Source organism: Colobus angolensis, unplaced genomic scaffold, assembly GCF_000951035.1.
Source record: "Colobus angolensis palliatus isolate OR3802 unplaced genomic scaffold, Cang.pa_1.0 Scaffold158, whole genome shotgun sequence".
NCBI classification, from domain to species: domain Eukaryota; kingdom Metazoa; phylum Chordata; class Mammalia; order Primates; family Cercopithecidae; genus Colobus; species Colobus angolensis.
In genome coordinates this window covers 6,739,231-6,762,591 of record NW_012114688.1, presented here as the reverse complement: position 1 = coordinate 6,762,591, position 23,361 = coordinate 6,739,231, and the positions used below count along the sequence as shown (strand labels likewise).

General features: G+C 34.4%; 1 protein-coding gene across 2 annotated transcripts in view; it reads left to right on the top strand.

Moving 5' to 3' along the window:
- The window catches only part of NEGR1 (neuronal growth regulator 1), a 909,299-nt gene that overhangs the window by 160,951 nt on the left and 724,987 nt on the right, over window positions 1–23,361 (top strand). The window lies entirely within an intron of this gene.

Genomic DNA, 23,361 nt, shown 5'->3' with positions numbered 1-23,361 from the left:
TCTCCCATTCTGTAGGTTGTCTATTCACTCTGCTGATAGTTTCTTTTGCTGTGCAGAAGCTCTTTAGTTTAATTAGATCTCATTTGTCTATTTTGGCTTTTGTTGCCATTGCTTTTGGTGTTTTAGTCATGAAGTCTTTGCCCATCTTGTGCTTGGATTTTTTTTTTTTTTTTGTCTCTTTTTGGACAAATTAAGTAGTTTTTTTGTTTGTTTGTTGGGTTGCTTGTTTGTTTTTTTGTTTTTTTTTAATTGTTTCAGTTAATTCGTTTTGCTGGCTAAGACCTGTGGAGTTAAAGTTTTATAAAGTTTGGCCATTTTTACTCATTATTTCTGGAAGTAATTTTTTTTTTTTTTTGTTCTCCCACTCCTATTTTGGAGATCCTACTTACAATTATATTAGGGCTGTTGAAGTTGTCCCCAAGCTCATTTATACTTTTTCATTATTTTAAATTATTTCTTCTCTGTATATTTCATTTTGGATGGTTTCTATTACTGTGTCTTCAAGACATTGATCCTTTTTACTTAAAAGTGCAGTCAACTGCTAATCTTATTTTGTGCATTTTTCAGCTTTTGTATTCTAATATAATAATTGTATATCCTCTATATCTCTTTACTTATTGAACATCTGAAATACAACAATGATAATTGTGTTTAATATATGTGCTTTCTAATCCTAAAATTTTATTTCAGAGTCAATTTTGATTGATATATTTTCCTTCATTGCAGTTTTTATTTTACTGCTTTTTTTCTGTGTAATGTGTTTACTGAATGGATGTTAGACAGTGTGAATTTTATGTTGTTGTTTGCCTGACATTTTTAATCCTATAATATTTTTGTCCTTTCTTTTTTTTTTTTTTTTTTTTTTTTTTTTTTTTTTTTTTTTTTTTTTTTTTTTTTTGAGACAGAGTCTAGCTCTGTCGCCCAGGCTGGAGTGCAGTGGCGTGATCTCGGCTCACTGCAAGCTCCGCCTCCCGGGTTTACGCCATTCTCCTGCCTCAGCCTCCCGAGTAGCTGGGACTACAGGCGCCCGCCATCTCGCCCGGCTAGTTTTTTGTATTTTTTTTTTTTTTTTTAGTAGAGACGGGGTTTCACCGTGTAGCTCAGGATGGTCTCGATCTCCTGACCTCGTGATCCACCCGTCTCGGCCTCCCAAAGTGCTGGGATTACAGGCTTGAGCCACCGCGCCCGGCCGTCCTTTCTTATTAGAAGTACTTTAGTTACTTGGAAATTGTTTCATCATTTATGATCTTTTAAAGTCTGTTAGACACATTAGAGCAATGTTCAATCTTGGGCAAATTATTCTCCAACACTAAGGCAAATCTATTGTGAACATTATATGTAGGTGCCTTGTAAATTATGAGATTTCAAGTCTAGCTAGTAAAAGTAGTCACTTTGTTACATGTAGATGCGATACCAGATATTAAAGTTTTTAATTTTTTTTAGATAGTTATTTTCTCTTCCTTGGTTAGTTACCTGAAATTCCCGGACTGATCAGTACTTTGCTGAATACTTTAGGAGGCCCTGTTGCAAATATTGGGTTTTTTTCTCTGTGAAATTCCGTTGTCTCTGATACTGTCTTGCAAACTGCATCAGAATCCCAGTCTCACAGTTCTTTCTTCTCAATAAAGGAAGTTTGCTGAGCTCTGTCTGGGTTTACTTTTCCTGTGCTACAGTCTGGAAACTCTCCAAGGCAATAACTGATGCATTCATAGATCTAACTCATTTGTTTTCCATCTCTCAGGGATCACTGTCCTTCAGTCCCTAAATCTCATTCTTGAAGAAAGTTATTTCTTATATACTGTCTGATTGTTTTGGTTCCTTTATAAATTCAATCTCGGACCCGTCGTGGTGACTCACGCCTATAATCCCAGCACATTAGGATCCCGAGGTAGGCAGATTACCTGAGGTCGGGAGTTTGAGATCAGCCTGACCAACATGGAGAAACCCCATCTGTACTAAAAATACAAAATTAGCTGGGCGTGGAGGAGCATGCCTGTGATCTCAGCTACTTGGGAGGGTAAGGCAGGAGAATCGCTTGAACCCAGGAGGTGGAGGTTGCAGTCAGCCGAGATGGTGCTGTTGCACTCCATCCTGGGCAACAAAAGCAAAACTCCAACTAAATAAATAAATAAATAAATAAATAAATAAATAAATAAATAAATAAATAAATAAGTTAAATGTCTTTTACTTCATCTTGGCTTGAAGGAAATCCTCATTTATTTCTTGAGTAGTTAAAAAAAAAAAACAAAAAACCCTCTAATCTTATATAGATCTTATATAAAATAAAAACTAGAATAAATGTTGGCTTAGGCATTAAATTGCCATTGTATATATACAATGTCAATGTTATATATTGAGTCTGATTAAATTTTTCATATTTCCCCAAATAGTAGGCCAGGCGCAGTGGCTCATGTCTGTAATCCCAGCATTTTGGGAGGCCAAGGTGGGTGGATCACGAGGTCAGGAGATCAAGACCATCCTGGCTAATGCTGTGAAACCACATCTCTACTAAAAATACAAAAAATTAGCCACGCATGGTGATGGGTGCCTGTAGTCCCAGCTACTCAGGAGGCTGAGGCAGGAAAATGGCGTGAACCCGGGAGGCAGAGCTTGCAGCGAGCCGAGATCCAGTCACTGCACTCCAGCCTGAGCGACAGAGCAAGACTCCATCTCAAAAAATAAAATAAAATAAAAATTCCCCCAAAACTAATAATCATTATTGGCATTGATGTGGTTGCCATGGTTTTCAGTAATACTTAAATACATATTTCAATAAAAAGAGACAGGAATAGGTGATGAATTAACAAGTATTTAAATGCAATTGATAAATTGTGATGGCAAAAATTATTTAGTACTTAAAGTGCTGAATACCATCTTAATTTTTTTTCCTAGAAGATATTTCAGTAGATTTTATATAACAAAGTTATGGTTTTATGAAACATATGATTTTTCATCAAATTTAAAAATTAAAACATTCTTTGTGCAGAATTTCAAAATATGCAGACATTGAATAGTACTTTAAAACTCAACTATTAAAATATGCATATGAAATTTACTTTTATAATTTATTTTATTTAAATGGATACTATATGACTGAAATATAATATATAATTAATTCTTTTTTCTATATTAACTACAAAAGTTTAAGCTGATGACATTCTTTTTTTTTTTGTTTTGTTACTTATGTGCTAATGAATCTCTGCTAAAATATTTTCAGTTTTTACCTAAAAATATTTGGTTCATATTCCTTTGCCTTTTAAAAAGTTGACTTATTTGAGCATCGATTTTAGATCAACTGTGAGGGAATTTCAACCACAATGTCACTTTTTTAATTAACAAATTACTATTGAGTATCAAAGCTTATATAGTACGTTTGTGCAAGTTTGATAACATAGATCTGAGCGAAAGGAAGTGTTTCCATTGTTTAATACAAACCAAAATTATATTTAACTACATAGAACAAAATAGGTTTTCCTATTTTTCCCTTTCCTTACCTTCATTCATAAAATAGAATTTCTTACAGAAAACATATATTTCCCGTTGCATTAAATATTTTCTCATTAAATGGGCAGTAGTATGTTAAAAATATATTCTGCATGTACAAAAGAAATTTAGCAATTAATCAATGCATATCAAAATTTTGTTTTCAAGATTTTGTTTCTAGGCAACAAATTAGGTTGTAGGAACTCTACATTTAAATGTAATTTAATTTATGGTAATTTTTTTCTACATATATTACATCAGTGCCAAAGCAGATAATTTACAGATATGGATTGATTTATGGGTATAGATTGATTAGTAACACTGGTTATTAGTCTTTATTCTTAAATGAGTAACGTTATGACAAAATGATTGTCACATTTTAAAGGAGTGGTAGCTAACCATTGTAGAAGCTAGAATTGTTTTAATGTCTTATTATTTTTCCAGAAAAAAAGAAGCTATAAGAGAAATTAGCTACCCTGTCTCTTTGCTTCAGAGATAAATAGCATCTCAAGAACAACTTGAAGAAAACAACGCAACTGTTTAATATGGAAAAAAAAAACATTCAGCTCTACTCCACTCTATATTAGTCATAACTTTACTCATAGATCTTTAAAATTCTCTAGTCCTTGCATTATGCACTTTAGATTCCATTTTCAGTTTTAAAATAATCCTATTTTAATTTTACATTCACCATAAATTACTTATCTGGAAGATCACAATTGGCTTAACATACCATGTATCTTATTTTTATACTTGATTATTATAAAATCAGAGAAAAGTAGGTATCGCTCTTCTCACTTATTGTAGTTACAAGTCACCCTATGGTAATAGTAAAATGCACAATTAGTAGTATCATATTAATTAAAGAAATGTCATTTCAAAAAATTACCATCACATCTTCACCGTCACATCCTTCATTCAAACCCATTTTTTGTTTTTTTGTTTGTTTTGTTTGCTTGTTTTCATGAATGGCTTGAAGGCTTAGTTGCAGAAACTCCATAAGGATTCAACTTTCAACATGCTTATTTTCAGGGATTTTTCCAAGGCTCGGGCTCCTCCTGAACTTGTTAGAAGATATCCTTGCCTACTCGCTTTTTTCTGACCTCAAGTTTTCTCTCTTCTAAACTGGGCTACTTCATGACACTATGGGCAGAATGACCTATGCAATCAAATTTAATTCTCTATGGACAAAGTAAATAAATATGAATTTCTAACTTCCTAATAATGTTATCAAGATATTGTAGAGATCACGTTAGTTTACTGTTCCAATTGTGTCCTATTTATGTGCATGTATACTGGGAATAAAATAAGATTTTTATCTTTTTTAAAATTTTATTGTTTTGAGACAGAGTCTTGCTCTTTCAAACCCAGGCTGGAGTACAGTGGTGGGATCTAGGCTCACTGCAACCTCCACCTCCCAAGTTAAAGTGATTCTCCTGCCTCAGGCCCCCAAGTAGCTGGCTCTATAGGCATGTGCCCGGCTAATTTTTTTGTATTTTTAGTAGAGACAGCATTTCACCATGTTGGCCAGCCTGGTCTCAAACTCGTGGCCTCAAGTGATCCTCCCATCTCAACCTCCCAAAATGCTGGGATTACAGGTGTAAGCCACCATACCCAGCCAATACTGGGAGTAAAATACTCTTAAGGATAACTAATATTGTATATATTGGTTCACTGATGTAGTCATAACCTGTAAATTCATATATAAAACATTCCTAGGTTTATCACCTAATTTACATTTAACATTATAAGGCTGTCTTGAAAAATTTATTTATTAGATGTATTTTTATGCTTGATTTAAACAATCCTCTCTGAGAAAAATAGACTACTGGAAATTATCTTGTTACCTATTTCGGACTTCCTGAAAATGTTGTGCTGGTTCCACAGTTACATAATTTTCAAGTTGTCCCAAATCTACAAATGTTTTATTTGAGAATAAGATATTTGTGAGAATATTATGCCCTTGTTTCTCTTTGTTTAGAAACCCCTAATCTCACCTTTGCTGGAATTTATTTTTTTCTTTATCTTAATTTGTACATTATTGTATTCTACCTTGATGTATGTGTGCATATCTTGTTCTCCTATTATAATATTATAAGATCCTTTAGAAAAGCATTTTTTTCTTGTCTTATTTCTAAAATATCAAAATACTTGACACAACTTAATAAGTATTGGATGTATAGTTGTTGGATGTGTATTATCAGATATATTAAAAGTTAGGTACATGCAGTGGGTGGTTTCTAGATGTTAAATTATGCAAAGTTAATCTTATCTATAAGCTTGATCAAGAAAAAGGGAAATATTTTAACAAGTTGATCAGGAGACTTAGAAGACAGAACTTAAAATGTAAAAGTATTTGCCAATTAAGTGGATATAAATATGACCTTACAACATGAGCAATAGAAATTTTGTGTTATAACAACTAGATCCCTGTAGACACATTTCCCTATTAAGCAATTTCCCTATCTTTTCTCTCTTTTTCCTAATTCTGTTCCTCATCCATTAATCCTTCCCTCCATTTATGTTTCCTTATTTTCTTCCTCCTTTCATCCAACAAATATTTTTAAAGTGTGTACTCATTAACAGGATTGATTATAGATGCTATAGAGATAGCATAAACATTCATGCACTCGTGGAGCTTATATTCTCTTGGGAATATGAGGCAGGGAATTAGGAATATTTTGTGACGACTGAGGAGGTTAGAATGACTAGAATAAGCAGGAAATTAATAGGAGATGAGGTCTCAGAGGTAATGGGGACTGAGGAGAATCAGTTGAAATGTTCTGATTGTCCAAGCGCTTGACTGGAGTCACCCTAAAAACAGTAGCAAGGGAATTTCTGCAAGGGACTGCACCAAATTGTCTGGAGATGGGCCAGTTTTGATTCCAAAAAAGCACTAAATGCCAAGTTGATCAGTGCAAAGCATTTGTTAGGGAAACTTAACATACAGAGGGCTTCAGCTTCCTCATGACAGATGTAAGAAAAGTGACGTTGTACTCCAGTATATCTGGAAGGAGAGGGTTGTTATATAAAAGAATGGAAGTTATATAAGGGTTTAATGATTTTGTCTCAGGGCAGGGGCTTGTTTATACTTGTTTAGCAACCTGGTTGATAATTCAGTGTTTGGGGCAAAAGGCCTAAACACCTTTATCTGTGCCTGAGAATGTTCAAGGCTCTGGGTTGGGTTCAAGCCTGTAATTAAAACATGCAGCTGGCTGGATCACTGAGTGCTTAGGCAATTCTGTGTTTGCTCGGGCAGGACGAAGACAGAAGTGGAAGCAATTGGAGGAAGTAATTGGGCTATCTGTCCACCATAGTAAGGAGGGGAATTTGACTCAAAGTGAAAATATGAAGCATTAAGAGACTTAGCAGAGGAGTGACAGTATCTGGGTTATTTATTAACAGTAATATTTTGGAACCTGGGTTCAGAACTGGATCGAGGGGGTGAAACTCTCTCAAAGCAAGGTTTCTGAATAGCAGGGTATTACTTTAATCTGGGCAAAGGCAATGGTGAATTAGTACAGGTTATTAACAGTGCAGATAGTGAAAAGTGGTTGTATTTTGAATATATTTTGAAGGCAGATGTGACAATATTTTCTTAAATTGAATAGAGTATGAGAACAAAAGCAGTGAAGGTTGACCCAAAGCTATTTCTTCTGAGCAACTTTGAATGGAATAGAAATGTCATTAACTACCTATTTCCATTCCTTCTCATTCATTCATTTAGACCTTGTCATTTGGAATTAATCCCAAATACATACATTAGACCTCTAAACATCTCCCTACTTGCCTTCCTTGCAACATTTTATTACTTTAATCTGTTCATCTTCTTGGAAACTCTTTTCTCCCTAAACTTCAAGATTACTGTTTTTATCTTGTTTGCCCAAAAACTCTTTTCTTCATATTTTATTTTTACTCTCCACTTGTGGTTCCACTGCTATTAACTCTGGTATATAAGAAGCAATTAACAAAGCTGTATACCTATTAAGTAATAAGGATATTGTAACTTTTGTATTAACTAGATGTAGTTTATTTTATTTTGCTCTAGGGTGTATATTGTCATTAGCATGATTAAATAGAGAAAAGTAAATACATTTTGGTCAAGCAACTAAATTTTAGATTAGTCAATAACATAAATGTGACTTTGGAACCAGATTTATTAATGAAGTTTAACAATAGCATGTAAAAGGACTCAATATGCTTGTATTACTCGGGTTTCTGTAGAGTAACAGAACCAGTAACATATATGTGCATATATATATAAATACCTTTATTATAAGGAATTGTCTCACACTGTTAAGGGGGCTAAAAAGTTCCACAGTCTGATGTCTGTGAACTGGAAATGTAGGAAAGCCGGTGGTTTAGTTCAAGTCCTAGTCCAAAAGCCTGAAAGCAGGGTGAACCATTCTGTCTCAAATCCAAAAGCCAGAGAACCTGGAACACTTGGTGGTTTAAGTCTGAATCTGAAGACAGGAAGTCTATGTCTCAGCTCAGGCAGTCAGGCAGATTGAACCAGTTCTCCCTTCCTTCCCTTTTTTGTTCCATTTAGGCTATTAACATATTGAATGATACCCACTCATATTGAGGAGGGATATCTGTGTACCAATTTAAATGTTAATCTAATTGAGAAGCACCATCAGAGGCATATCCAGAAATAATGTTTACCCAAAATATTTGGACAATGTTACCGAAATATTGGACACTCAAATATTTGGGCACCCCTTAGTTCGATGAAGTTGACACATTACATTAACCATTATAATAGTGAATTTAGAGTAATATTAATGAAATTAGTATAATACATATAACTCTTTGTAAAATAATGTTATTTAAACATATATAGAATTTCCAAACCTATTCCAGATTTAGCTTAGTCATTTTTATGTAACTACCATATTTATTCATAACTCTGGAAATCTTATTTCATACAACTTGTGAATATTGACTATTATTGTGTTTCAATTTCAAATTATTACTGTTAGATAGCACTTCTGTTTATTATACTTCTCACTCTGGGGACAGCAATTCATTTTTCATATGTACAAGTTTCGTAATTTATTGCTGTACTTCAATACTTTCTGTCTTGCTTTCCCAAATGTTCCACACCTGCTCTTTGCCGATATATGCTATCCTTAAAAGGATTTAACATCATTGCAAATATTTAATGGAATGCATTATCATGATTCAAAGTGATTATATTGTATAATACAATCTTAGTTTTTTTTTATATTTTTACACTCCTGAGTTTTTAAAAACCTGTGTCTTGTAGCAAATGGGAAATATTTCATGCTTTACTTACTGTGCTCATCAAAGGAAATATGATTCTTATCCAGATAATTGTAAGGTCAGATTAAATAATTCTTTAATAGTTTGCTAAGAGTGTGTCAGATCATTATTTTCATTTTAGAGACTTAGTTATATTAGTTGCATTCATTTTACTGATAGACTGTGTATTCTCATGTCATCTTCCTCCTTCCTACAATATGATCCTAACATACGAACATTTATTTTCTATTTTTGTTTGCTTGTTTTTTTTTTCTACAACCAATTAGAAAGAATGTTTACTTCTGTCTTCTCTTTCAGACTTTGAAAAAGATGACAAAAGATTATGAACAAATAGTTGTATATGAAGGTACTGGCTTTCCCTTTTAGAATTAGAAACATTGTGAGTCAATTTATATCTGACTTATATAAATTATGATGACTTATGATGAACTATGTGTCTTCAAGAGTCTTTTTATCAAAGATGTAAATGCGCTGAAGACAGTCAACCACTGCTTGTTGATCTATTTGTTTTATAAATGAAACACATATGTTTAAGGTGTCAGGCTTTACTGAGAATTACTTAATAAATTAGGCTTTTACATCAACTTTAGATGCTTTTAATTTTTAGCATGTCATTATATGAAAGCTTTTTTTAAAGTTTATAGAGGTGATAACTAATATTATATAACAAATTGCGATTCTCCCTTTATTTTTTTGTGAGACGGAGTCTTGCTCTGTCCTCCAGGCTGAAGTGCAGTGGCGCGATCTCGGCTCACTGTAAGCTCCGCCTCCCGGGTTCACGCCATTTTCCTGCCTCAGGCTCCCGAGTAGCTGGGACTACAGGCGCCCGCCACCACACCCGGCTAATTTTTTGTATTTTTAGTAGAGACAGGGTTGTTAGCCAGGATGGTCTCGATCTCCTGACTTCGTGATCCGCCTGCCTCGGTCTCCCAAAGTGCTGGGATTACAGGCGTGAGCCACCGCGCCGGGCTGCAGTTCTCACTGTAAGTGCAATTATTTATACATTATTGCTGTCAGTATTCACAGAGATGGTGCTACTACCCTGTTGTGGGGCAGTTTTCTTTGTCATTTCTACATACCTTGCAACAGCTTTTGTTCCTGTATTTTCAAGAATGTTCTAAAGCAAACGGCCTTGGAGGAGAGACAGACAGTGCCTCCCTCCAGGGAAAAAGTCAGATTTGTGTGCAGACCAGTATAATCAAAATAAAGTCTCCCTTTGGGGCAAATGTTGAGGAGAAATACCTCTTATAAGATGGGGTTTTCTAAGTTCTGGAATCCTCAGTTATAAGACAAGCCTACAGCAGCATCCCTCTGGGCCTTTTGGGATCATCTTACTCGTTCATGGGTTAGAAGGAGAACTTATGAGGACATGAAGCTCATGCGATAAATAATGAAGTTCTTTGTGTCTGACTAAAGAGTCTTGTGTCTACTGTCAATCTTTATGAAAATGTGACAGGCTGACATGATAGCTTTAAAGTAGGATAAACATCTCTGACCCTTCAGAATTCTTGACATTACTCATAATTTATGGAGGAAATGGTTCAGGGATGGTGAAAAACTGTCTCAATGCCTTAGTGACCAAAGAGGTAGAACTTGAAATCTGGTTTTACGTTTGTGTCATAGTATGATGCTGCTTCTACTGAGTGTACTTTCTGCCAAAAAAATATTACATTTACCTCCTGGAAATAATAGAAGCCAAATGTAGTTAGAACTTTTTGTTTTAGTAGTAAATACTTAATCAGTAATAAATAATATGTATCCACCTAGATTCCATTACATCTCAATATAACAAGCTAAAAATTTTTAAGAAAGTTAATACAACTGTTCATATTTTTGCAAATTTTGTTTTGTAATTGTAGTTTTAATGCAAAAAAAAGATGTTCTTGGAGTTTGCAAAGGTCAGGGAATAATATAGAAATAGTAATAGAAAAATTGCCATTTCCAACACTGTCTCTTCATAAAATGCATTCTCTCTCCCTCTCTCTGTTCCTCTCTCTGTCTCTCTCTCTATTTCTCTCTCTCTCTCTCTCTCACACACACACACACACACACACACAAACATACCTTTCTCTAATGACTCATAAGGGAATCACATCACATGGTAGACTATCCCTAGCAGTCTTGGTAGATTTTTCAAAGAATTTAGTGTTACTGCTATTCGCAAACCAGACTTATTTATTTTGTTGGGAAAGCAGTCTTTGAGGGACACCGGAATGTAATAAAAATTCTGGATTGAGAGTCTGGACACCTGGCTTCTGTTCTCTCCTGTGTCACTAGCCATATGACCACTGCTAAATCTCCTAAGCTTGTTGTTTCTTACCTTGTTCTGGTGGGAAAAATAATTAATTACTTTCAATAATTTAAGAAGGTCTGTCCAATTCAAAAATCTATTTTTTTTTTTTTTTTTTTGAGACGGAGTCTCGCTCTGTCGCCTGGGCTGGAGTGCAGTGGCCGGATCTCAGCTCACTGCAAGCTCCGCCTCCCAGGTTCACGCCATTCTCCTGCCTCAGCCTCCCGAGTAGCTGGGACTACAGGCGCCCGCCACCTCGCCCGGCTCGTTTTTTGTGTTTTTTAGTAGAGATGGGGTTTCACTGTGTTAGCCAGGATGGTCTCGATCTCCTGACCTCGTGATCCACCCATCTCGGCCTCCCAAAGTGCTGGGATTACAGGCTTGAGCCACCGCGCCCGGCCAAAAAATCTAATTTTTTTATGTGAGAAATACAAAAACATTCAAAATTAACATAGTCCTTATTATCTTACTTCATTACTTCATACTTTGAATATAGTAAACGTGAGCTGCTATATTTGGTCTATTTAATACCCTATCTGTGCTCTGTGTATATCCCTTTATAGTAATAATATTTCCTTATTATCTTTATAAATATAATGAAAGTTCCATTGTATTTTAAGACTGAAATTTCATAATAATGTGATTTACAAATTACTTACAAATAATAAGCATATGCAATTCAATATATAGCTTATGGGCTAAATTTGTTTTAATTTGGCCACATTTTCTATAATATTTTATAACTGTACATATCGTGGCATACTATAAGTAATGATAGAGTGTTATGCAAATTGCATTATTCTGTTATTGCTATTTTAGAGTATGTGAATCATTTTAAAATCAAAATATTTTTAATTTTGAAAGGCAAAAGTAACTGAAATACATGTGCCCATGTAGCCTTTTATTTGATATGTTCAATTTTTGTCAGTAAGGATGAAGCTTTTTCTATTTCTTGCACAGTAATATTTGTTTATTTTTCTTAGATAGATGTGAAATTTGAATGAGGTGTGATCATAAGAGTTCTTCTAGCAATACCATTTTCATAAAGTTTTCATAACTTTGATGTTTTCCTAGATGTCACTCTTTACAACCTAACTGATTCCTTACTGAAGTTGTTTTTGAGTGACATATAGTGGTGATAAAAGACTTAAGAACTAAGTAAGTTGGAGTAACTTTTGACTTTTATATAAGCCATAAAATTTTTATCATCGTTAGTAAATATTTTTAAGGAAAAAGATACGACTCATTTTAAAACTCAATGTGTATGTTATCAAATGAGAAGTTAAAGTCTTTTAAAATCATAGAGATGACTTTATAATTTCAAATGAAATTGTTTTACCAATATTTTTATGATGAAAATGCTGTCCTGAAATTAATTTGGCAGTCATCCTCATTCTTTTATTAGCAATTCTTCTATAAAATCCAAACTCTGCAAATGAAAAGTATCCAATGCCGAACAGCCAACACCTGCAATTCCCACCACTAGCATACATAACATAGTTATTAACCTAACATAGTGTGGATGATAGAATTAGGTGCCTGCTAATTTTTTATCTTTATACAGTCACCCCAGATTAATTTTAGTTCAAATAATCTCAAATTTGTGAGCCATTTGGTCTTCACTTTCCAGTAATATGTGCCTGCAATTATTGGGTCCCAGGAATCTTTCCTTATTTGCTGTATCGCTCAAGTGTTTATTGCTCTCATTATTTGACTGTTTTGTTGGCTTGTATATTTTTTCTACCCCAGTCTTAATGTCTTAGGTTTTGCTCTGGGCTGATCTTTTTTTCAATTCTCTTTAACTCTAGGGATTTTTCCAAAATCTTTGTGAGTAGGCAGGGTCATAATAGTAGGAGAAGTCTACCTAGGGAATTTAGCTTGACTCTGAAGTTAGCATAGAAGACACACACTGTATTTACTTAAATATATGTTTACTTGGGACTGGAGAGGGTCATGGAGATGATAGGGGAGATGGAAACCTCTTTGGTGATGGCTTGGAAATACTCTTATTTTCTTACTTTCTTAGTGCTAATCATCAAGAAACCTCAAGGCAAGAGGTGAACAAGCCAGCAACTTCTGAGGTTGAAGGAAGAAATATGTTTTCAATCCCTTTCCATTCTTCAAACATTACCTCTCAGATTATATAAACAAAATAAATGATAGATTTCTAGTTTCAAAAAGGTGCTTTATACATAAAAATAAAAGAACATTATTTCTTAAAGTGACTGAAGCAATAACAGTGCTAACTGAAACAGAATCATCCCCCAGGCCAACGGTTGTACTTCACTTCTCTAATTTTTCATTTGCAGTTAATACCAAATAAATCAATTTTCCCTTCCCCTCAAGAAGCTATTGAATTCCCTCTTTTTTTTTTTTTTTTTTGAGACGGAGTCTCGCTCTGTCATGCAGGCTGGAGTGCAGTGGCAGGATCTCGGCTCACTGCAAGCTCACGCCGTTCTCCTGCCTCAGCCTCCCGAGTAGCTGGGACTAGAGGCGCTCACCACTACGCCCAGCTAATTTTTTTCTATTTTTTTTTTTTTTTTAGTAGAGACAGGGTTTCACCATGTTAGCTAGGATAGTCTCAATCTCCTGACCTTGTGATCCTCCCGCCTCGGCCTGGCAAAGTGCTGGGATTGCAGGCGTCCGACCAGAATTCCATCTTTTAAATCAATTGCATAAAAGAATGTATTACCTCATCCTTTCTGATGATTTGTTCATACTTAAGACTAATTATTTTAAGTTGAGAATACAAATGGGGTAAGGCTTCTTTACCTATACCATGTCCTCCCACAGAGCTATTCTATTGTGCAAAACCTGTGAGAAGCTATTATATTTTTAAAATTTTATATTTCTTTGTAACTCTTTGAAAACTTATTATCTAGTATTGAATTCTTCATCCATGCCCAAAACATTTGCCTTTATCTCCATATGAATGACCACATGTAGTTGCAATTTCTCATCTTTATGATCCTGGAACATTTTTAAAGCAATTTTAATTATGCGGTTTAAAACAAAATATATTTCTCAGTATGCTCGTGTGGTCCTAGAGGGATTTTGTTTTCTTTCTACATGTTATATACACCTACGTGAATTATACTCATACAATCTCAAGATTATCTACTATTCATTTAAACTGATATGGAAATGATTTTATTCATAAGGAACTTTTCATTTATAATAGTCAAATTTAGTTTTTAAACCATTATTTCATTATAGCCAAATTTGCATGAGAATGAACAGAGACAGAAACAATTAAAACAGAAGATCTGAGGGTCTATGATTCTAAATAAAGAAATTCTTATCGACTTAAGAAACTTCACATGGAGACTGACTAGTGCTCCCTAAATAAAATTTCTGGCATGAAATAAATAAAATGTCTGGCATGAAACAAATTTAATGACATGGACAACAATGAACAAATATTTTTAAAAAGTATTCCAGGAATGTTACGTGTTTTCAATATATTCCATTATTTAGACATATTCACAGTATGTCTAGAACCCGCATGGTGCCATTATGGAATATAGAGTTGTTTTGTTTTGTATTTTGAAAATGCTGTGTTCCAGCTTAATCGTGATCTAACACTGTTGCTAGACCTTACTGTTTTATGTTAGGGTGGTGGTGGAATTACAGAGAACTGCATTCCAAACTGATAAATATTGTTTTTTGTTATTTAAATAGTATTGCAAGTGTTAGTATTCTTTAAAAATTGCTACCATGGCAGTGAACCACTCCACCCTCCTTAGTTTCACTCCATTTTATGACATGCTGATATTCTCTATAAACAGCTCATTGTGCAATCCCTTAGAACTGCTGTTGAATCCCTTATTTATGTAATAAACATACAAATAATACATGATTAATATTCACACATATATAATATAATCAAATAGATGCATATATACACATATATCACATATATTTTCTATATAATACTCATAAATGTACCCAGGATCACAAGTTTGTGTATGTGAAAAAGCATAAAGTTACTTAATGGATTAGGAATAAAATTCACGAGTTTTTTTTGCGTGTGTGCCAAATATGAAATTGCACATTTGTACATGTTCTTGCAAAGGCCATTTCTTTACAAATAGGGTCCTGGGGGATTGTTAACACTTGATGAAGCTTCCTGTTTATTCACTCACTCTGGGATTTCCCATTTGCCAACACAACAAATGCATTGTATTATAAATGAGAACAGCTTGTTGAGAGTGTGGTTTAATGTTTTCTGGAAATAGATGAAGACAACATGTTCTGATTTATCTGTAGCAAAATCCAGTTAGGAACTTACTGAGTATGGGAGTTATGGTGTTTTTTATTTGAACCAGCATAGAAAGTATATTCTTGCAGTGCTATCCTTGATAATTACAAATTCTTCCTAAAGTTGTAATTATGCATATTTTAGGGTAAATCTCTTTTTAGGGAAACAGTGTCTATTTAGTTTGATATCTGGGTAAACAGTATTTACACAAAATATTATAAAGTTATTTGCATATGAACTTTAAAATTATCTGCAGTGCCCCACGAAAAGAGCTAAAGTTGTAATTTTTTAATTGATATGTTGTCATATAAAATTTTGTTTTAAAAAATGATCAGTAATGGAGGTGCTAACGCTTAATGTGACACAATTTACCATGGAAAGTTGCAACTAATGTTTGCACTTTTATGTATATTGACTCTATTTAAACATTTAATTTTGGTGTGTAAGGGGTGATTTTTCTTTCACAGTATAGTCATTTTCTTACAGTTCTTACAGCTCGATTGATAGACTCATATTTTTATACATCTATCTTGATGAATTTTAAACAAATTTCTAGTAAATAAACATTTTTCTCTAACAAGGAGGGAGGGTAAAATAGTCTATTCTACTTTGCCTGCTGACATATTTTTCTTTCTGTACCTTTACACTCTTGCCTATATCACAATTCTGAGACATTTACTTCTTAAGAGATGTTGACTAATGACATTAGGGAAAGTTTAGTTACAGTTTAATTTCTATCTTCTCACAGATAGAAAAATAAATCCTATCCTTAGGTGTGATGCATTTGTTATAGGTGTATTATATATCTAAAGTAGAAGTTCGAATACCCATGGCAAACTTACATACTTATAGTATTGTCTTCTTGAAAATATGGACTCAGAATTATATGCAATTAATTTTTAAAATGTTCATTGATATTAAAAAGTAACAGTGGAGATTTATATATTTGATAGGTGACAAAAAGATTGACTTTGGCTTTGGGTTGTGTATGCAGCAGGTAAGGGTTGTTTGCAAATATTGTAAAAGATGTAACATAATAAAAGTAAAATTTGGGGTAAGGTATTTTATACAAAAAGTATGAAAAAGAACTGTAAGAAAATGCCTATAGTAGTATGAAAGAAAAATCACCTCTGTACACCCCAAAATTCAATGTTTAAATAGAGTCGATATACATAGAAGTACAAACATTTGTTGTAACTTTCCATAGTGAATTGTGTGTTAGTGTTGGCACCTCCATTGCTGATCTTTTTTTTTTTTTTTTTTGAGACGGAGTCTCGCGCTGTCGCCCAGGCTGGAGTGCAGTGGCGCGATCTCGGCTCACTGCAAGCTCCGCCTCCCAGGTTTACGCCATTCTCCTGCCTCAGCCTCCCGAGTAGCTGGGCTGGGACTACAGGCACCCGCCATCTCGCCCGGCTAGTTTTTTGTATTTTTTAGTAGAGACGGGGTTTCACCGTGTAGACCAGGATGGTCTCGATCTCCTGACCTCGTGATCCACCCGTCTCGGCCTCCCAAAGTGCTGGGATTACAGGCTTGAGCCACCGCGCCCGGCCACTGATCATTTTTTTAACAAAATTTTATATGACAACATTGTATGTGAAAGCAAGTTATTTTAAATAATACAGCTTCGGAATGATATATCGTTCACTAAAAATTGCAAAGCATAAGCAAAAAAAGAATGAATTTATAATAGACCTCAATTTCATCTTTTAAAAATAGTGTTTGTTAAATGAGCATCTTAAGAAGTGTTAAATTATGCATATATATAAAACATTAATAGGATGGATATTTGTATTGGGTGGCTAATTTCATCCTTAATTGCTGAGTTTATTTACAGAATACATGGTACCATTGCAGTTTTCCATCTTTTTCAGCTACACTCTTCAATAATTCATAAATTTTAAAAAGATTCTACTTCAGTAGCAAATAATTCTTTCTATTATAAAACATATTTTGTAGATTGACCCTTTCCTCTTTGCAATGCAGTCAAATAATTTTTGGATGTAAGTAAAACATGTTTAACTCCTAATGTAACATGCTTTTTACCATCACGTATGTATGAAAAATTTTTCAAATTCTCACATTTCCCAAAGGTTCACTGACCTAGACTCTGTGTGTTTGTTATCAATACTATTCTGAAAGTAGGTTAGCTATGAGATAACCTAAAGGCTTATTTGATTAAAATTATGTAAAACCCAAAAGGTTCTGCCCTTGCAGTTTATGCCTCAAGATTTCATATTCATTTGAGTCATTCTTCTTAATTAATCATTTATACATGATTTATTTTAAACTCACTATAAGACCCAGTTAAAGGAAGCTTGTCTCCTCCAGCATAACCAGACACTTCAGAAGATGTGGGTGTAACCGTGTCTAGTATCTACAAATTCACTATGAAAAGCCTTCTTTGAAGATATTCTAGGACTTTTCAACCTCAACACTATTGACATTTTGGGCTGAATAATTATTTGTTTTGGGAGGCTGTCCTGGTCATTGTGGGACATTTAACAGTATCCAGTACATGCCAAGAGCAACCCCCTGCCAGCTGTGGCGACTAAAAATATCTCTAGATGGGTCATGTGAGGAGAGTGGGGGTTAAATCATCACCATTTGAGGAGTACTGAGATGGTCTGATATAGACGACAATACCTTTTGACTTATTTCTGCCAATATGATAACCTATGCAGTATTGTGTATCATACAAGTAATGTGGCTTTCTTCTACCTCACGATGCTTTTTTATTCTTATACCTTCCCCTCTTTTAATTATACTAAGGCATTATAGCCTCATAAAGTAAATTTGTGCTAAATAAAATATCATGTTAATTTCCAGTTTTGTCTCATACAGACCATATACTACTCAATCAGAAATAAAAGAAAAAGCAGTGTGTTCTAGTGGAAATATCACTAATTCCTCAATTTGCTATTCAGCTCACTCACTGTGTGACATTAGGAAAGCCCTTAACTTCTCTTATGATCATCAACTATTAGCATATGAATTTATATGTTAATGCTCACTTTCTTCCTGAGGATTAAACGTTGTCAGACTGCAAACACCTAGCTTAATGTCTGACATAGTAGTAACGTAAGAAATGTTACTGCAAGTCATATCTAAAGTATGAAACATGATGAATAGGATAATTAGAATAAGTAAAGTAACAGTTAATATTTTTCTCTTGGAAAAGGTTGGATATCTAAATAGATTGATATAATAAAATCAATTATATCTAGTATATAATATCTGCATTAAAATTTTTCACCAATGTCCAGAAAAATTCAAGATTCTTTTTATAGTGTGGGGAATGGAAATTTAAGATACTTGCTTAAGAAATAATATATTTCTTGTTAACAACTACATTTATTTAAAATTTGGTTGAAAATAGTGCCCAAAATAGAGCATAGAAAATATAGAAAATAAACTATAGAAAATTGTTTATTTATAGAAGTTATTTAAATAAACATAAATACATTCCAGTCAGGGTTCAGCTAAAGTAATAGAAACTACTATAACCATTTTAAGCAGAAATTGATTTAATTTAGGAAACTGGGTACTTAAAAGTACTGGAAGGGCCAGAGAATCAGACTCTAGGAAGACCCTCTAGAAATGACTCCTAGAGCAATATTGCAGAACGACCAGTGTACAACAACCAGAAAGCCAGGAAAAGAGGACACAGCTTTGCTGACTGTCTTCCAGGATCACACCATTGCAGAACGACCAGTGTACAACAATCAGAAAGCCAGGAAAACAGGACGCAGCTTTACTGACTATCTTCCAGGATCACACCACCTTAGCTGTTGCCAGAATTATTGCCACTTGAGCCACAAAACACCTGTTGGAGCCTCACAACCCAAATGAATAAAGTGTGGCCCACCATCTGTCTTCCCATTTAACTCAGTTTCTAAGTCACTGCTGGAGTCTTCGCTGTAAGAAATAATGGGATTTAAAAAACTCTCCACATCTGCACAGTACAAAATAGTACAAAAAGGAAATTGGAAGAAAGACTGAGGGAACTAGTCTTCCAGATGTGCTACAGCTTGTAGGTGCCAGAGTTGGGGTTTGGTCACAAGTAATGTTACTTCAGGATCAGTGTTATATAGCACAACTAATAAGGGATATTTCAAAGACTATGCTATTATCTCCTTAGTCAAGTCCACATATTATTATGCAGTTCAGTGTTATAGTGGGACACAAATCTTGGGGCACACATAAGAATAATCTCATGTCCTCAAAAATTGTATCTAGCTTTGAGAAGTAGAAGGAACACAGTAGTTTCTTGCCCAAAGAGAATTCCAGCAGTGCTCAATGACTTCCTTCCATTTCATCCCCAGCAAAGTGATGCCGATGACTTTCTGTAGTGAGTAGCTGCAGTGTTTACATAGTCCTCTCTAATCACAGAATTTCTTTGCCATACTTTTCACCACTTCTCTTAAATAACATTTGGCTACAGTTTCTAGAGCAGGTGGCACTTGAGAATCAAAAATACCTTGAGGCAAGTGAACATCCCTCTGCTTACAGTCTGGCCTATATAAAGAATGTTAAACTAGCAGGTGTCCACCCCCAGACGCATTCTGCCTACAAACCAAAAAGAGATATTTATGTTCCATTGCAGAATATATGTCTGACTCTGGGGGATTGGTAAACAGAGGAAGGTTCCTGAAATATTAGCAATGCTAGGGTCATAGTGTGTGTAAGTGGACAGGTTGTCCCAAATTCCATGGTATTACTGTAGCATGATATTTATCCAGGCACCATTGGATTTGTTTTCCCCTCTTCAGAGAACATAGTTAGATATCTCATTCTGGATGTTTTATGTGTGCTTAGAACGCTGGCAGATTAAAGCACAGAAATTGGTGTCAATGTTGCTAAATTCTGATTTACCTTATAGCTGTATTCTCAAACAGACAATTCACTACTGTGTTCAGAACACTGCTGGTATGAATGATAGAGAAACTAATGCAGCCAGTGAGGCTTGTGCTTAAGGATCATTGAGGACAAAAAAAAAAAAAAAAAAAAAAAGTCATGCATAAACATCTCTCGTTTAAATAAAAGTAACAAATTTAATTAAACAAATATCTAAAACCATAAATAATATATTGCAGGAGTATGCATTAAAACATATGAGAAGAATGGACCTTTGTTTCTCCACTGTATTTTAACATGTATTAGTAAAACTCGTCAATTAGATATGATGGAGATGAAGCCAAGAAGATAGAGGGAAGAACTAGATTAAACTTAAAATGGCTTGCAATGCCATCACTTTTTTCTGAGCCAAAGCTCACAGAAAACTACTTAAACTTTCATTTGAGCTTTCAGATCAGCAATAATAAACTCAGATAAAATACATTCTCAGAAGTATATGGCAGTAAGCTATTAATGAACTATTTTAATGTCACATAATAAAACATTTCAATTCATATTCTTGTTATCAAACTCAGTGAAAAACTTACATAAAATTTCATATAGATGTGAATATTGGAGGGCATTATAGTGTTAGCAAACTGTTTCTAAAAAATAGGTGAAAATAAATAATGTAAACACTTTTGCAGACTATTTCATTTGAAATAATACTTTAAGTGTTAAATGCTACTTATTTATATAATTGAAATGTGTTTTTAAGTTTTAAGTTACCTGTAAGTCAGAATAAATATTCCACATAAAGCAAATTGAAACTACTTTTTAAGAGGGAGAGGGTAGAAATCATGCTGGGATATTTTATTTTCATGAGGTAGGGATTACATGAACTGTAATGAACTTCAAACCATGACTATTTTCATTCAACTAATTGATTATCTTCTATAGGTAGAACAATGCACTAATGATTAGTTAAATCATTAAGTCTGCATATGACTAAGGAAATGCAAAGTGCTAAATGTAAGTTTGCAGATTGGGTGTTACTGTTCACAATTCAAAGGGATCTCTGCTTCACAAAGCAATTATTTTAAAATGCCATCTCTAGTGCATTTGCTACTTTACAGATCATAGTTACTTTTCAAGGAGATTGGATGGATTCATTCTAACTTAAAGTTTATGGCTTAACTTTCTAAGTATCTTTTAATGTGCACAGAGTTAAAAAAAAATTAGAAGTACAGAATGCTAGTATATAAAAAGTAAAAGTCATATATCATGACTCAACTCATTGCACTCCCCAGAATGGAACTTTTACTGTATCTCTTTTAAGAATGAAAATCTCATTGTCCTTCTACTGAATCTCCACACTGATAATAATACAGTAATGCTGTCTAGGGTAATCTCCTTGCTGACATAATATTCACCTTTTGTTTTAAAGAGGCTAATTAATGTTTGCATAATTTTAAATTTAGCCTCCACATAAAAGTACACCTAATGTTGAAATGTGACCCGGATACTCTTAAGTCAACTCCTATTGCTGGTTGAACCCAAATTACTTTCTTCATTTCATGGGCCTGCATTAATGTCATCAGAACTGCTTTGGCACTCACCCCACCATAAGGATGGTACCACAGAAGAGGCAAGATAAAAGACTTACACCCTCAACACTCATACTCCAAATTTGAAATTCCCTTCCCTTTAATGGGTGTCCCATGCTTGATTTTAGGGCAGTCAGTATATTGTCACCAGGATACTTCCTGTATACCCACTAAACGCCTGGAGAGCTCTCTAGCCAAGTCAATTAAAAACACGACCTTTCCCTACTTTTCCATACACATTTTAAAGGAGTAGCTCCCATTTCAGACTCTTTTGTCAGGCTTATAGTACTCATGTCTGTTCTGTCCAGAAGCTACTGGTAATATCAGATTTTCTGGCGCAAGTAATGTCTTTTGAATCACTGGAACTAGTGTTCCAATGGCCTTAACAGGATTACAGAGCCCCACTGCTGAGGCCAGGCTGAAACACTGAATAAGACTTTCTAGACAATTCTAGGGATTAAAAAGAGAAATATAACACTAATAAACTTAAAACTTGCTATTAAACAGTATGAAAACTAATGCCAGCCACATTTTCTTAGATCTGTTCAGAATGCCTCCATGCCTAACTTTTGTTATGGTCTGCAGATCTAGAGAAATAGGTATCTCAACCCAGTGTGTTATGATGTTATTTTATATGCTAAATGAAAAAAAAAAAACATTAAAATATAAAAGGCCACAATTAACACATTTTTCACAGCTTCTCAGGCACTTGCATTCCTGAAAATATTCTTTGCCTCACACTGACGTAAATAAAAGGCTTACTCAGGAAGTTTAACATAGCAAAATTCTGAACCAAAGTTTCAGTCTCTATCTTTCCCAAAACAAAATCAGCTTCCAGGTTTAGAAAGCCAGATTTTTCAAGGTTCAATGGATCCCATTTTGGCATAAAAAGCAATAGTGACAAATGCAAGATGGTGTCTTGTTACAATAATAAACTTTGTTCCAAAAGACAAACTTTTTGTGATTACACTAACTTCTTTTTCCTTTCAATTAATTGCAAGTTCAGTAAACTAAAAGCGTAACTCCTGTGTAAACAGTTTGCTCCAAAGGAATGTGTGCTTTGTTCTTGAGGATGGAAGGAAATATAATCAATTAGAAATAAAGGGTGCTCTCAAACCTGTCTTGCTTTCTCTTTAAAACCAAAAAAATTAGGGTTCCCAGAATGTGTTGTTCTGACACCATGTGAAATAGTACAAGGAAGTGGAAAGCTTCTTCCAAATGAAGCATCTGTTTTTGCTTGTGTGGCTATTTCAAGTCCTAATTTTAATGCTCGGTGTATGAGTCAGGTTTCTTCAGAGAAACAGAAACAAACATCTCTATATCTCAGATAGATAGGTAGATGAGAAAAAGTATGAGAGAGGGAAATCTATCTAGATCTGTTTATCTATCTATCATCTATCTATCTATCATCTATCTATCATTATCATCTATCCTATCAAGTAAGAGAGAGAAAGATTTATTTTAAGAAAATGTCTCGTGATTGTGGAGGCTTGGTTGGTCCAGTATTTACAGGATAGGCAATTTGAGTCTGAAGGTGGTCTACTGGCAGAATTTCTTCTTGCTTGGGCTGGGCAGAGGTGTGGGGTGATGGGGAGGGAGAT